We start from the raw sequence: 13,817 nt of genomic DNA, 5'->3' as shown, positions 1-13,817 counted from the left end.
TCTCCACATATTAGCTGCATGTAAGTCTTATATAAATTATGTTTTAAAAAAATGTCATCCTTATTCTGATACAATTTAAATATTGCCTGAAGTCATAGGCTCATCCCTGTAAATAACAAATGCATTATTTAAGGGAAAGTGAGTCACAAAATCAATCCCACATAACATGCATAATGATAGTTTACAATTAATAAGATAATGAGTACAGACTTAGGAGGACACCACTGAGAGAGCAAGTCTCTATGAAGAAGCATATCAATTTCTTATATGTATAAATGTAAGGTACATTGTAACTAAATACTACAATACCCCTTAAAGGGATTCTGTCATGAATTTTATGGTCATTTCTTTTTTCTGTTTAGACTGCAGATAATTCACTCTACAATATAAAATTAAATTCCTGAACCAGTAAGTGTATTTTTTTCAAGTTGTAATATTGATGTGTAGGCAGCCATCTCAGTCATTTTGCCTGGTCATGTGCTTTCAAAAGAGCCAGCACTTTACAATAGAACTGCTTTCTGGCAGGCCGTTGTTTCTCCTACTCAATGTAACTGAATGTGTCTTAGTGGGACCTGGATTTTACTACTGAGTGCTGTTCTTAGATCTACCAGGCAGCTGTTATCTTGTGTTTGGGAGCTGCTATCTGGTTACCTTCCCATTGTTCTGTTGTTTGGCTGCTGGGTTGGGGGAAGGGGGGTGATATCACTCCAACTTGCAGCACAGCAGTAAAGAGTGACTGAAGTTTATCAGAGCACAAGTCACATGACTGGGGGCAGCTGGGAAACTGACCATATGTCTAGCCCCATGTCAGATTTCAAAATTAAACATAAATAAATCAGTTTGCTCTGTTGAGAAACGGATTTCAGTGCAGAATTCTGCTGGAGCAGCAATACAGTATCCCTTTAACTTCATGAAATACTAATGTAACAATATAGCAAAGATATTTACACTGTGCTCATTCTACATAGAAATCATGCGCAAACGAGACGGGGGTGGGATAATAACTGAGCAATGTCTCTTCCTTTGCAACATGTAAAATATTTGCCCTGTGACGTTTTAAACTCAAATTACCAATATGAGCCAAAAAAGAGGGTGTTTACTGGGTGCTTTTCGGCAAAATGACCGCACACGTGGTTGCAATGACCTTTCCCTGTAACAATACGTAGTACTAACGTTACGTAATTTCCCTCGTGTCACGCTCCTGCAGAGACCGCGAGAGTTTCCTTCTTCCGCGATCTACCTTACACGTCAATGTGACGTCTCTTCTGCTGTTCGGCCATCGCCTCAACTCTGGCTAGGCCCACTCAATCGACTCACCAATTGCATCGAACGAACCCTTACAGAAATAGGGTTCGGGGAGCGAATTAGCGTTCGGCGCCTGTTTATACCGAACCATTTCTACCGCGGGAAGCTGCGCTTGGGGGTTTCTGATCTGTATGCGGACCGGGATATAGCAAAAGCTAGTTATGAGGGAGGCTCTGATTCGATTGCTCTGGCCTGGGGTAATGGCGCCGCTCCCCCCCGCCATGGCTCCCTGTCTCCCTGCTCTCTCAGTGAGGGAGAGCGGCCGCCGCCTGCAGGAGCTGACAAGGCACGGCCCGCTCTGTGTGCACCCCGATATCCAGCCGCCTGCGCCGGCCCCGGGGGAAACGACTTGAGGTGAGGCCTGGGGAGCGATGGGGGGAGCCTAGGCTGCTTATGGAGCGAATAAATTGCCTGGCGTCTGTATTTCCGAGTCGCTGCGTCACCGAAGCATGGAGAAGCCAAACGGCTCGGGGAAAAGGGCTGTAGAAACGCACCGAGGCTGGAGAAGCATAAACGGGGCGCAGGGAGGATGGAGAAGGGGGGGAAGCCGAAGGGGTGGGGGGATTTGGGAGGAGGAGATCATTCATTCAATAATAAGGTGCCCACCCTGTGGATTTACTACTGAACTTCGCTTGTGTGGCCTAAGCGCGGCGCAGAACGCTGCTAGTGAGAGCGGAAGTACAAACAGGAACTATTCGTGGGACATGGGCTTCCTGACCCGCAGAGCTTACACTCTATGTTTGATGGAAGGCCAGATGCACTTGAGATTCTTATGCTTTTTGAAAAATTTTCTTTTCATTACTACCTATAGTTTAAATAATATGCTCTCGGGGCCTGTTTAATAGGCAAAAGTGCAATTGGCTCAGGGCCCACCAACCCAGGGGGTCCCACTGTCCCAGCATCAGACCTTTCATCTGCTATACCTTTGGCCTGTATCCAGAAATAACTGCCCTGCTTAACTAAAAAAGCTAAAAGCAAACTTTTTTTTTGTTTGCCTTTTTTCCCAATATATATATAAAACAAATCTTGACTAAAGTACCGCCTCTTATAAATTATAAGGATATTATAAGTTACTGAGGAGTTTCATGACCTTATTTTGCAACTGGGGGTACTTTATTTATTATAATACACATGTTTCAGTGAGTCATATGACAGAAATGACATCACTACTCACCGTTTATAACTGATGACATTACTACTCACCGTTTATAAGGATAGAATTTACAAGATATTCATGGCTTATATATTATATATATATATATATATATATATATATATATATATATATATATATATATATATATATATATAGCTTTATCATTACACATTATGTGTATAAAGTAGGGTGAGTGTACAGGTATGGGATCCGTTATCCAGAAAGTTACGAATAACAAAAACCTGTTATAACCATTATAATAGATAATCCACAGTTTTAAAAAATTTCTTTTTCTCTGTAGTAGTAATAAAACAGTAGCTTGTACTTGACCTAAACTAAGATATAGTTAATCCTTATTGTGTGCAAAGCAATCCTATTGGGTTTATTTAATGTGTACATGATTTTCTAGTAGACTTAAAGGGGTTGTTCACCTTCAAACAACTAGTTGGTTTCAGATAGATCACCAGAAATAACGACTTTTTCCAATGCCTTTCTATTTTATAAGGGTGATTGTTTTTGTAATGTTGAAGTGTAAAATGTCATTTTTTACCTTCTGAAGCAGCCCTGGGAAGTTCTAAATGGATACATTTCTTATCTTTGTCCTTGCTGAGCAGAATCTCTGGGTTTCATTACAGATGGCTTTTAGAATTGATACAACAGTTGCTAATACTCCAGAGATGCTGCTGAGAAATGTATCAACTAAATGTTGCAAAATTGTAACAGTTCAGAGTCTGCACCTGAATTACTGAGCTGCCAGACTCAAACACCAGAGACATGAACATTCCACTTTAAACTTAGATTTTGGAAAAACAGTAAAAAATAAATAATGGAAAGTAATTGAAAAAATACTTTATTTTTTGTGTACAGTCTGAAAACAATTGAACTGAAAAAAGTGTTTGGAAGGTGAACAACCCTTTTAAGGTATGAAGATCTAAATTACGAAAAAATCCGTTATCCAGAAAACCCCAGGTCCCGAGCACTCTGCATAACCAGTCCCATACCTGTAGAACTGCTACACATTCAAGGGGGGGGCATTAGGGTTGGCTCCAGAGTTGTGCCCTCTGACCACAAGAGCCTTAAAGCCTCTTTGAGCTACTAGTTTATACAGAAGGAAAACAAATCTCAGTTTGATGCATAACTAGAAATAAATGGCATCTGGACTCTAATATGCTGTCAAAAGATGAACCATGAACCAATTAGTGGCATATTGGGTACCAAGGAAAATGAATATGCCCATGTTGCAGCCTGTTGGTATAATGCCATACTGACAAAATTAAGCTGTCTGACCTTTTCCATGTGGTGGGCTGGTTATACATTATTCCATATTTTTGTGGACCAGATAATAGCATTGCCAAAGGAGTGTATGGGTCTTTTTGTCAGCCTAAGGGCAGAAGGGCTCGTTAATACTGCAGGCATCAGTATGTTGGCAGTCAGATTGAATTAGACCCAAGTGCTCAGAGATATATGCATGTATTGGCTTTTACTGGATATGGATTCAGTCCATACACAGTGATTCAATGGTTTGTTGCAAGTCAGACCTTCTATTTAACTTTATAAGTAGGTTTGTGTCACTTTAATGATCGGCAGTTAATTGGTCTACAATAGGGCTGAATCCTTTAGCGTCATGCAAAACTAGGCGTTTTCTCTGGAAAATACTGATCTACTTTCTTTGGCCTGTTAGTGCCCAGACAAAGCAGAATTCGTTGTTGTAATACATACTTTTTCATTTCCATATTTAAACTGGCTTTCTGGGCACTCAGGCTGGTGCCGTGCATGTCAATACACTGTGATGTTGGGATCAAGAAGTCGATTGACGATTTATCTCCTGGCATAGATCCACCATAGACATAGTGAATGGAGGGCACACCAAATCTTTCAGAAAATACTCAGAGGTGCAGAAACAAATGTTACCCCTACTTAAGGTAACCTATAACAATGTACTTTATCCATATGTTCGCACACTCAACACAAACACAATTTAGAAGATAAGAGTGGTTTCAAAGAAATAAGTTTTACTTTATGCAGGATTTTTTTTTTTTACAAGAACAGCACCATAAAACACATGGCATAATTTATACAGCATTAAAAAAATAGTATATAATATCAACCACTTATTGATTATATATGGCAAGCAAGATATCAACAAGGAGCGGATACACCTACCAGCAAAACGAGAATGGCCCCAACGTTTCGGCACCAAGGCCTTTGTCAAGGGGGTTCTGATGCTTACCGAGTTTGGTAGAGATATAAATACTCTATTCAATCACTAACTTGGCGGTTCGTTCGCGCGCTTCTTATACTTCCGGGTATGTGACGTCACTTCCGCCGATGAATCATCTGACTTGGTGACGTGGCGCTATGTTCTCACTGACATTGCGTGGATTTGAACAGGAAGCATGCGCATCTGTTTACATTGTTGCTAAGCAACTACTGCTAAGGGAAACCCTATTGTTTACACAATTCCAAACAGAAAACAGAATAAAAAAACGACCCAAAATATTAACAGATCAGGACAAAAACATTCAATATTCTTTATACATACATAATTCATATGGCTTAAAGTGCTATCGTGCAATATTAAAATGAGAGCAATGTGCAATTAGTATCGTATAAAAATACATAGAACAATCATGTGACCATATTAAAATGACTATACATTCAAAATCATGTGACATGTCCTGTCATTTCCTATCTCATAATTCATATGAGGGCCATGTCCATTAGTGCAGTTTTAAATAAGAGTAATGTGCAATTAATTTCGTATTATAATTCATAGAAAAATCATGTGACCATATTAAAGTGACTTTGTGCTCTAAATCATGTGACATATCCTGTCAATGCCTATCCCATAATACATATGATGGCCATATCCATAAATATAAAAATGCACCAATAATAATAAATATCTGTGCCTAGACATATGCAAGTGTCATATATTTAAAGTAACAGTGCCCATATTTCTCATATAGTGAAACATTCATGCCATATTTGTAAAAGTTTTGCAACTACACTAAATTGGTTAGAGGGACGGAAGACTTAAATTATGAGGGTAGACTGTCAAGGTTGGGGTTGTTTTCTCTGGAAAAAAGGCGCTTGCGAGGGGACATGATTACACTTTACAAGTACATTAGAGGACATTATAGACAAATGGCAGGGGACCTTTTTACCCATAAAGTGGATCACCGTACCAGAGGCCACCCCTTTAGACTAGAAGAAAAGAACTTTCATTTGAAGCAACGTAGAGGGTTCTTCACAGTCAGGACAGTGAGGTTGTGGAATGCACTGCCGGGTGATGTTGTGATGGCTGATTCAGTTAATGCCTTTAAGAATGGCTTGGATGATTTTTTGGACAGACATAATATCCAAGGCTATTGTGATACTAAACTCTATAGTTAGTATAGGTATGGGTATATAGAATTTTAATTAAAAGTAGGGAGGGGTGTGTGTATGGATGATGGGTTTTCATTTGGAGGGGTTGAACTTGATGGACTTTGTCTTTTTTCAACCCAATTTAACTATGTAACTATGTAACTATGTAACTATGTAACATGAAGAAATTAGCTTCAAGGGATAATTTCCATCAATATTGTCCCATAAGATCTGTAAAAATAGTGACATAGATCCACCATAGATCTGCCATGGCCCTTAGTGTGAACAAGGACAATATTTTTGATGGGCACAAATTGAACAGGATCAGTTCAACTAAATCAGTTACCCATTTATATAGCATCAACATATTCTGCAGGTCTTTACAGAGATTATATCATTTACACCTGTCTGTGAAGCTTACAGTTTAGGGAACTTATCACACACACTTTGGTCAGTTCTGATATGAGCCCGTTAACTTTTTTTTAAATTATTTTAAAATGAGAAAGGACATTGCAGAACTCAGTGGAAACCCATGTAAGCATGTGGCGAATGAGAAAACTCCTTGTAGGCAGATTGGATGAAGAGAACTCAGGGCTGCAAGGTAGCAACCACTGTAATGGATTCAGATTTGTTGCAAGTCCACATTTTTTGTTTCAGTGCATATGTTCCCACAGTCATATAGCACTCTGGCCAGTGGAAAATTGAAATTTTTTTTGTAGGCGTGCAGCAAATCAAGAATTGTTGGGTTTTACCAAATAGTTAATCCTCCATAAAATATTTGGTTCATCTGAATCCTAATTTGCTTATTTGATTTTGAGAAAAAAATTGCATCAGTTTTAATAAAAAAATTGGTGCAATCAGTTGCCCAGAACTTTAAAGGAGAGAGAAATCCTATACTATACCCCTGGCCTGTTGTGTTGCACAGTGTCATACTTCATACCTGCAAAAGCATTTTCCTTTGCCACACATATTTTGCACTAAACTTAATTTCTAAGTAGCGGGACCATGTAAAATTTTACGTCTTCTTCCAAATCTGTATTTGTCTTGCGTGTGTGCTTTGCCTTTATAGTTTTTCTGAGGGGGGTAAGGAGAGATCTCCCAGCATAATAATCTAGTATGTCCTTGAAGGACGTGGTATCCCAACCGTAACCACTATATGGGTATTTTGCCAAATTTTAATGAAGCTTTTTAAAACTTGCTGCTTGGAAGGTTATGCCTTTGCTAAAAAAAAGTTATCTGTGCAAGTGAAGAGGCTCTAATTCAAACCAATGCATGGTTGCTAGGGTAATTTGGACCCTAGCAAAACAGATTGCTGAAATTGTAAACTGGAGAGCTGCTGAATAAAAAGCTAAATAACTTAAAAACCACAAATAATAACAAATGAAAACCAATTGCAAATCGTCTTAGAATATCACTCTCTACATCACCCTAAATGTTAACTCAAAGATGTACAACCCCATTAATGTTCTTCAGAGATAAATGCATAGAGTTAGGGATGCAGAAGATTGGCAACTATCATTTGTGTTTGGATACGTTCTATCTCCATCACCACCTTTGGATCAGGATTAAAAATAGGCTGCAAATAAGTATTTTCTATTCCAGCCTGCTGCTGAAATAAACTGTGTCCTAACAGGATCCTGCTGCGTCAGATAGGGTTACGTCAGTGGATATTTGCCAGTGTGTGCCTAGATTCTCCCTTCAGAGCCCCTCCCTGGTCTGCCACCTAAAGGAAAGCTAAACTGAACCAAAAATTAGGCCATAAAGGCTACATCTTATGTTCTGTGCTTCAATGCCAGCTCAAGGCCACTGTCTTTTTGGCAGCAAAGATCTTTGCCTTCAAAGCAGAGCTCTGTCTATTTTCTAATTTGTGTATAAATTGATTTAACCTCACTTCCTGGAAATGGTTCAGTGATTTTAGATATTTCCTAAGCTTAGCTTCTCAACAGCAGCCAGAGCCCACCAAATCCTGGATTCGGCGCATCCCTAATTCTCAACCTGCCCGTCTTGTAAATCATTTTCCAGCCTGGCATTGATGGAAGATAGCTTTCAGTATAATTGAGGAGGCATTCATTTTCCAGAACTTTACCATATTTTCAGATATCGCAACTCTTTTCAGTTTGCAAGATACTGTATACACTCGAGTATAAGCTGACCCGAGTATAAGCCGAGGTACCTAATTTTACCTGTGAAAACTGAGAAACCTAATTGACTCGAGTATAAGCCTAGGGTGAGAAATGCAGTAGCTACTGGTAAGTTTCAATAATCAAAAAACCCTTCTTAAAAAAAATCTCTGCAGGTGGTAGCATTTGCTATATTTCATATAAAAGTCAAGAATGAATGTACTAAACTTTCAATATGAAAGAGGAACTGTCACTGATTTTCTCAAATTAATTTTTTTCTGGCTAAAACAACACACTCATGCTGTGAGTTGCTGACAGATTCAACATGCTTTGACTGCTTTGATCACAGAATGAGTCAGCAATTTGCAGTGGCAAACAGCACAGCTGCATTTTTGCAGAATAAATAAAATGTTAGGTTAAAATAGGACACTAAGGAACCATTGGTATTACCAAACTAAATCATACAATATAATACAATTGTAATACAATAATATAAAAAATTATTAGTAAGCATTCACTCCAGTTAAGTGAGTTATTTGTTTCCAGTTATGATGGGCCCCCTTTCAAATGAAATTACGGTATAATATTTATTGGAATAAATTAGAAAATATCTGTAAACAAGTTTACGAAATCTATGTTTGTGAAGTAACTAGAAAAATTCCATTAAAATTATTTTAAAAAATGTAAAAAAATTCGCATCGGCAGGATAGTAGAGGAATAAAAGATAATCACATAGTTATCCTCAGGGTTAGGTCAGTCATTTTGGGTGCTGAAAAACTCGGCTTATACTCGAGTATATATGGTAATTCTGCTTCACCAGTAACTTCACCAGCTACTTACTAGTTACGCAAACTGTCTGCCTCTTCCCTCTGGTGCTGGAGACTGTGTGAATTGACTGCCAAATTTTACAGTGATGGTGAAATTGCATATATATAAAGTGCATGAAGTTCCTGGTGAACATTTTAACCATAAATGCCTTGAAGAAGCCTTTTTCTGAAGTAGTCTTTCCCGTAGTGGTTAAAAGATTCCAAGACAGATGATACAAACCTCAGTAAAGTCTAATCAAATGCAAATGGCTGCAGTTGTATAGGATGTGTTTTTGAAATTGAAAGGGTTACTTCATTTTCCAGACTTTTTTTCAGTTGAATTGCTTTCAGGTAGTTCACCAGAAAACTTTTTTTTTCAATTGCTTTTAATTGACCGTTTTTCTAATACTGAAGTTTAAAGGGATACTGTCATGGGAATTTTTTTTTCAAAACACTTCAGTTAATAGTGCTGTTCCAGCAGAAATCTGCACTGAAATCCATTTCTCAAAATAGCAAACAGATTTTTTTATATTCAATTTTGAAATCCGACATGGTGCTAGACATATTGACAATTTACCAGCTGCCCAAGTCATGTGACTTGTGCTCTGATAAAGTTTAATCACTCTTTACTGCTGTACTGCAAGTTGGAGTGACATCACCCCCTCCCTTTTTCTCCCAGCAGCCAAACAAAAGAACAATGGGAAGATAACCAGATAACAGCTCCATAACACAAGATAACAACTGCCTGGTAGATCTAAGAACAACACTCAATAGTAAAAACACATGTCCCACTGAGACACATTCAGTTACATTGAGAAGGAAAAACAGCAGCCTGCCAGAAAGCATTTCTCTCCTAAAGTGCAGGCACAAGTCACATGACCAGGGGCAGCTGGGAAATTGACAAAATGTCTAGCCCCATGTCAGATTTCAAAATATATAAAAAAATCTGTTTGGTCTTTTGAGAAATGGATTTCAGTGCAGAATTCTGCTGGAGTAGCACTATTAACTGATGCGTTTTGAAAAAAAACATGTTTTCTGATGACAGGATCCCTTTAAAGTTTTGTTTTCACCTTCTAATGTCTTGTTGTAGCAGCTCTGAGAAGGGCAAGCTTGGGGGTCAGTGATACAGTTCTTTTCTTCCGCCTTGCACAGCATAACCCTTAAAGGTAGTTCTTAAGTTGGCCATAGGCGCAAAGATACCATCGTACGAAACTAAGGTTCATAACGATTTTTGGACCATGTATGGAGTTTTCCGACATTTTTTGTACCATGGTGATTGGTCGTTTAGCCGATTGGACAGGTTAAAAGATTTATATTGGCTACTGATAATCGCTGCATGTATTGCCTATCTGACTATATCGATGGGAGGCTGTCACTACTATTTGTCGGACATAACTTTCATATGGGGGCGTAACTATAGAGGAAGCAGACCCTGCGACTACAGGGGGGCCCAGGAGGTATAGGGGCCCCATAAGGTCCTAATTCATATACTATTTAAATTAATTTTGGTAAAAATGGTCAACCTGGGGGCCTAGTGGTCTAGTTACGCCACTGTTTCATACTACTGCTGTCTTTTAATTAATGGCCAGAACATTGTGTGATTTGTTCTCTTTACTACTTTATATTAATCTGAAGGGTTAGTTTCAAGTTGGATGATTGGAATGCATGTTCGTTCGTCCGTCTGATCTAGCCTAATAATCTGCACGTCTATCCAGTTTTAGAACTGATACTTTTCTTAACAGCAGTGACTGTAGGATATTGGCAACTATTGTTACAACTAATGTAGCAAATTGTAATCGATCAGAGTCAGCACATGGATCTCTGTTGAGCTGTCACACTGAAACACCAAAGAGAGGAACATTTTTTAGTTCTAAACCTGCATTTTAGAAATAAACAGTCCACATTAAAATGTGGAAAACCATTGAAACAAGCTATTACTTATTTGTGGTGTCCTATTGGTAAAAAAGTACTGTATGTGGAAGATGAACAACCCCTCTGAGCTTAAAGGAGAAGGAAAGCGACGGAGGCATTTTATTGCCAATAGATTAGCTGCAATAGTGCAAGCTAGAATGCTATATTTATTCTGTAGAATGTTTTACCATGCCTGAGAAAAAGCTTTAGAAGCTCTCTGGTTGTTTAGGATAGCAGCTGCAGTATTAACATGGTGTGACATCACTTCCTGCCTGAGTCTCTCCCTGCTCTGGGCTCAGATTACAGTAGAAAGGGGAGGGGGTGGGGAAGAGGAGCAAACTGAGCATGCTCTTGCCCAGGGCAATGAGGTTTAAGCTGAAGGCAGGAAGTCTGATACAGAAGCCCATGTGTACACAATAGAAGGAAAGAAATGCAGTGTTTCTTGTGACAGGGGACTCAGAGCAGCACTACTTTGGGGATTTACTGGTATATTTAGATGGACCTTTCTGATAAGGCTTACTTAGTTTTAACCTTACCTTCTCCTTTAAGAAAAACACTGAACACAGTCTCAAGGCGCAAGCAGTTGTATGAGGATAAAATGGATACAAAGAAAATGGACATAATGCTACTTCTTATCTGTATAATAAAGGGCAGTGATTTTTTTTATATTCAATGAAATCCCTAAATTCGATTGAACAGGTATGGGACCTGTTATCCAGAATGCTCGGGACCTGGGCTTTTCCGGATAACAGATATTTCTGTAATTTGGACCTTCATACCTTAAGTCTACTAGAAAATTATGTATACATTAAATAAACCCAATAGGCTGGTTTTGCTTCCAGTAAGGATTAATTATATCTTAGTTTGGATCAAGTACAAGGTAGTGTTTTATTATTACAGAGAAAAAATATGGATTTTAAAAATATGGATTATTTGGATTAAATGAAGCCTATGGGAGACATTATTTCCGTAATTTGGAACTTTCTGGATAATGGGTTTCCAGATTAGTATTAATTTGTAGTTCCCATCCTCTTGTTTCATCATCTGATAGAATTACTTTAATTTTTACATTAGAGCCTTCATAAGTCTTGCTATGCCAGATATATGTTTGGGCCTCATTTTGAGGAATAACTTCCCAGGGACGTGTTGTTGTCTTACTAGCAATTGAGTAGTGCTGAAATGAGCGGTCTCCCAGCCAGATTCAGAACAGCCAGCATGTGCCACGATTCTACATATGGATTTTTATTTTGGCCTGATCTTGAGTGTTGAAGCATAACAAACATTTCTGCATCTATGAAGTCATCTTGTTATTTAGAATATTTTCATATTTTATGAAAGAGGATTGAAACGGCTAACTATGCAAAATTCAGTTTTGTCCCTTGAGTGGCGTCAGGGCGGCGATCCATAGTGCAGCGTTTGATTTCTCCTCCCTGGCTATCTCCTATAAGGAAGGCAGGGAAGAGAAATCATGCACCGAACGATGGATTGCTCCTTTTCTCAAGAGGAGCACAAGTCTTCGTGTTTTTTTTATTTATTTTTTTTACAATGTATATTAACATTTTTACATTGTTTTTGATGTTACTGGTCCTTTAAAGGGGATGTAAAGTCAGACAGTAGATTCAAACTCTTCTGTAAGCTAAAGAAATGTAAGCTACGGCAGTTGTAAAAATGACCATTTTGCAAAGCTGTTTCCTGAAGTTACTGATTTGTGTAGAATAAATCTGTGTTCAGTTGCTTTCCCACCCACTACTTCTGTTAACATCACTTGAGTTATATAAATGTATTCAGTGGAAACTTTGAGGCTTTCATACTAAAGAAAAAAACACATATTTGATACAAACGTCTGTTGCGATTGCTGCTGTGCTAAATGACTGGAAGCTGAGTAATGAAATATCACAGGATTTCTGCTCTAGTTTTACAGCAAGGCAGTAGGCACAGAACTCCCAGTAGATATTTCTCCATTCTTAGCACGTTCCAGCTCAGCAGTTTCTATGGATGCTTGTTTTTGCTCAATATCCTTTTTCTTTTGCAAGGGGAACGTCTTTTTGAGTTTCCATTTATTTCACAGTGAGAACTTTTAATTCCTTAAAGGGAACAGAGCAGAAAGGAACTTCCCTTATGTTAAGACTGTGAAATATGTTTCTCTCTCCACCAGCCCTGAGAATGTGGCTTAAAGGAGAAGCAAAGGTTAAAATTAAGTAAGCTTTATCAAAAAGGTCTATATGAATACATCAGTAAACCCTCAAAGTAATGCTGCTCTGAGTCCTCTTTCGAAAGAAACACCACATTTCTTTCCTTCTATTGTGTACACATAGCTCCAGACTTCCTGTTTTCCGCATTAAACCTCCAGGGCTAGGGCATGCTCAGTTTGCTCCACTCTCCCCCTCCCTCCTCTCTGCTTCCTCCTCCCCTCCCTGCTGTAATCTGAGCTCAGAGCTATGAGTGCGCAGGGAGAGACTCAGGAAGTGATGTCACACCAAGCTAATATGGCAGCTGCTATCCTCAACAAACCTAGACAGTGTCTAGAGCTGTTTACTCAGGTATGGAAAAGCATTCTAAAGAATAAAAATGGAGTTCTAACTTGCACTGTTGTGGCTAATCTATTGGCAATAAACTGCCTTGATAGGTTTTCTTCTCCTTTAAAGCCATAAGGAAGATCCGCTCATTTGACAATGTCGCCAAATGAGCGGATCTCTCCCCGATATGCCGACATTGAAGTGGGCATATCGGTGGAGAGATGCGCCTAGGGCCCAACTATCGGATCAGAATGGAGGCCAAACGGGCGGTTGGATCGCGGGACCGCATAAACGAAAAGATGCGGGCGTGATCCAACGGGATTTTTTACCCTGCCCAATCGGCATCTGCCCGACTTTCGGACGGAATTCGATCAGGAAAACCCCTCAGAGGGCTCTACACAATAGCCGATAAGTTACCGACTTGGTCTGTCGGCAGCTTATATCGGCCCATCTATGGGGGCCTATAGACATGCACATATATCCTTGTGTCCAACAGATGCTTGTTCATTGTAATTTCCTGACCTACAACTAACCTACAACTACCCATTAATAATTAAATAAAGTAGTAAAAAGAAGAAATCAAACGATGTTCTGGCCGTTAATTCAAAGATCACACAAAAGTTTTGTCTGACAA

The 13,817-nt window shown here is 39.0% G+C and overlaps 1 protein-coding gene across 1 annotated transcript in view; it reads left to right on the top strand.

Annotated features, from left to right (window-relative positions):
- The first annotated feature begins 1,281 nt into the window (after positions 1-1,281).
- ino80.L (INO80 complex ATPase subunit L homeolog) overlaps positions 1,282-13,817 on the top strand; it is a 78,414-nt gene continuing 65,878 nt past the window's right edge. Inside the window, exon 1 of the mRNA XM_018231253.2 lies at positions 1,282-1,659. The gene's annotated coding sequence lies outside the window, so the exon portion shown is untranslated. The remainder of the gene's footprint in view (positions 1,660-13,817) is intronic.

Source organism: Xenopus laevis, chromosome 8L (assembly GCF_017654675.1).
Source record: "Xenopus laevis strain J_2021 chromosome 8L, Xenopus_laevis_v10.1, whole genome shotgun sequence".
NCBI classification, from domain to species: domain Eukaryota; kingdom Metazoa; phylum Chordata; class Amphibia; order Anura; family Pipidae; genus Xenopus; species Xenopus laevis.
Note: the sequence above shows the minus strand (reverse complement) of the source record. Positions and strands in the feature narration are given on the sequence as shown.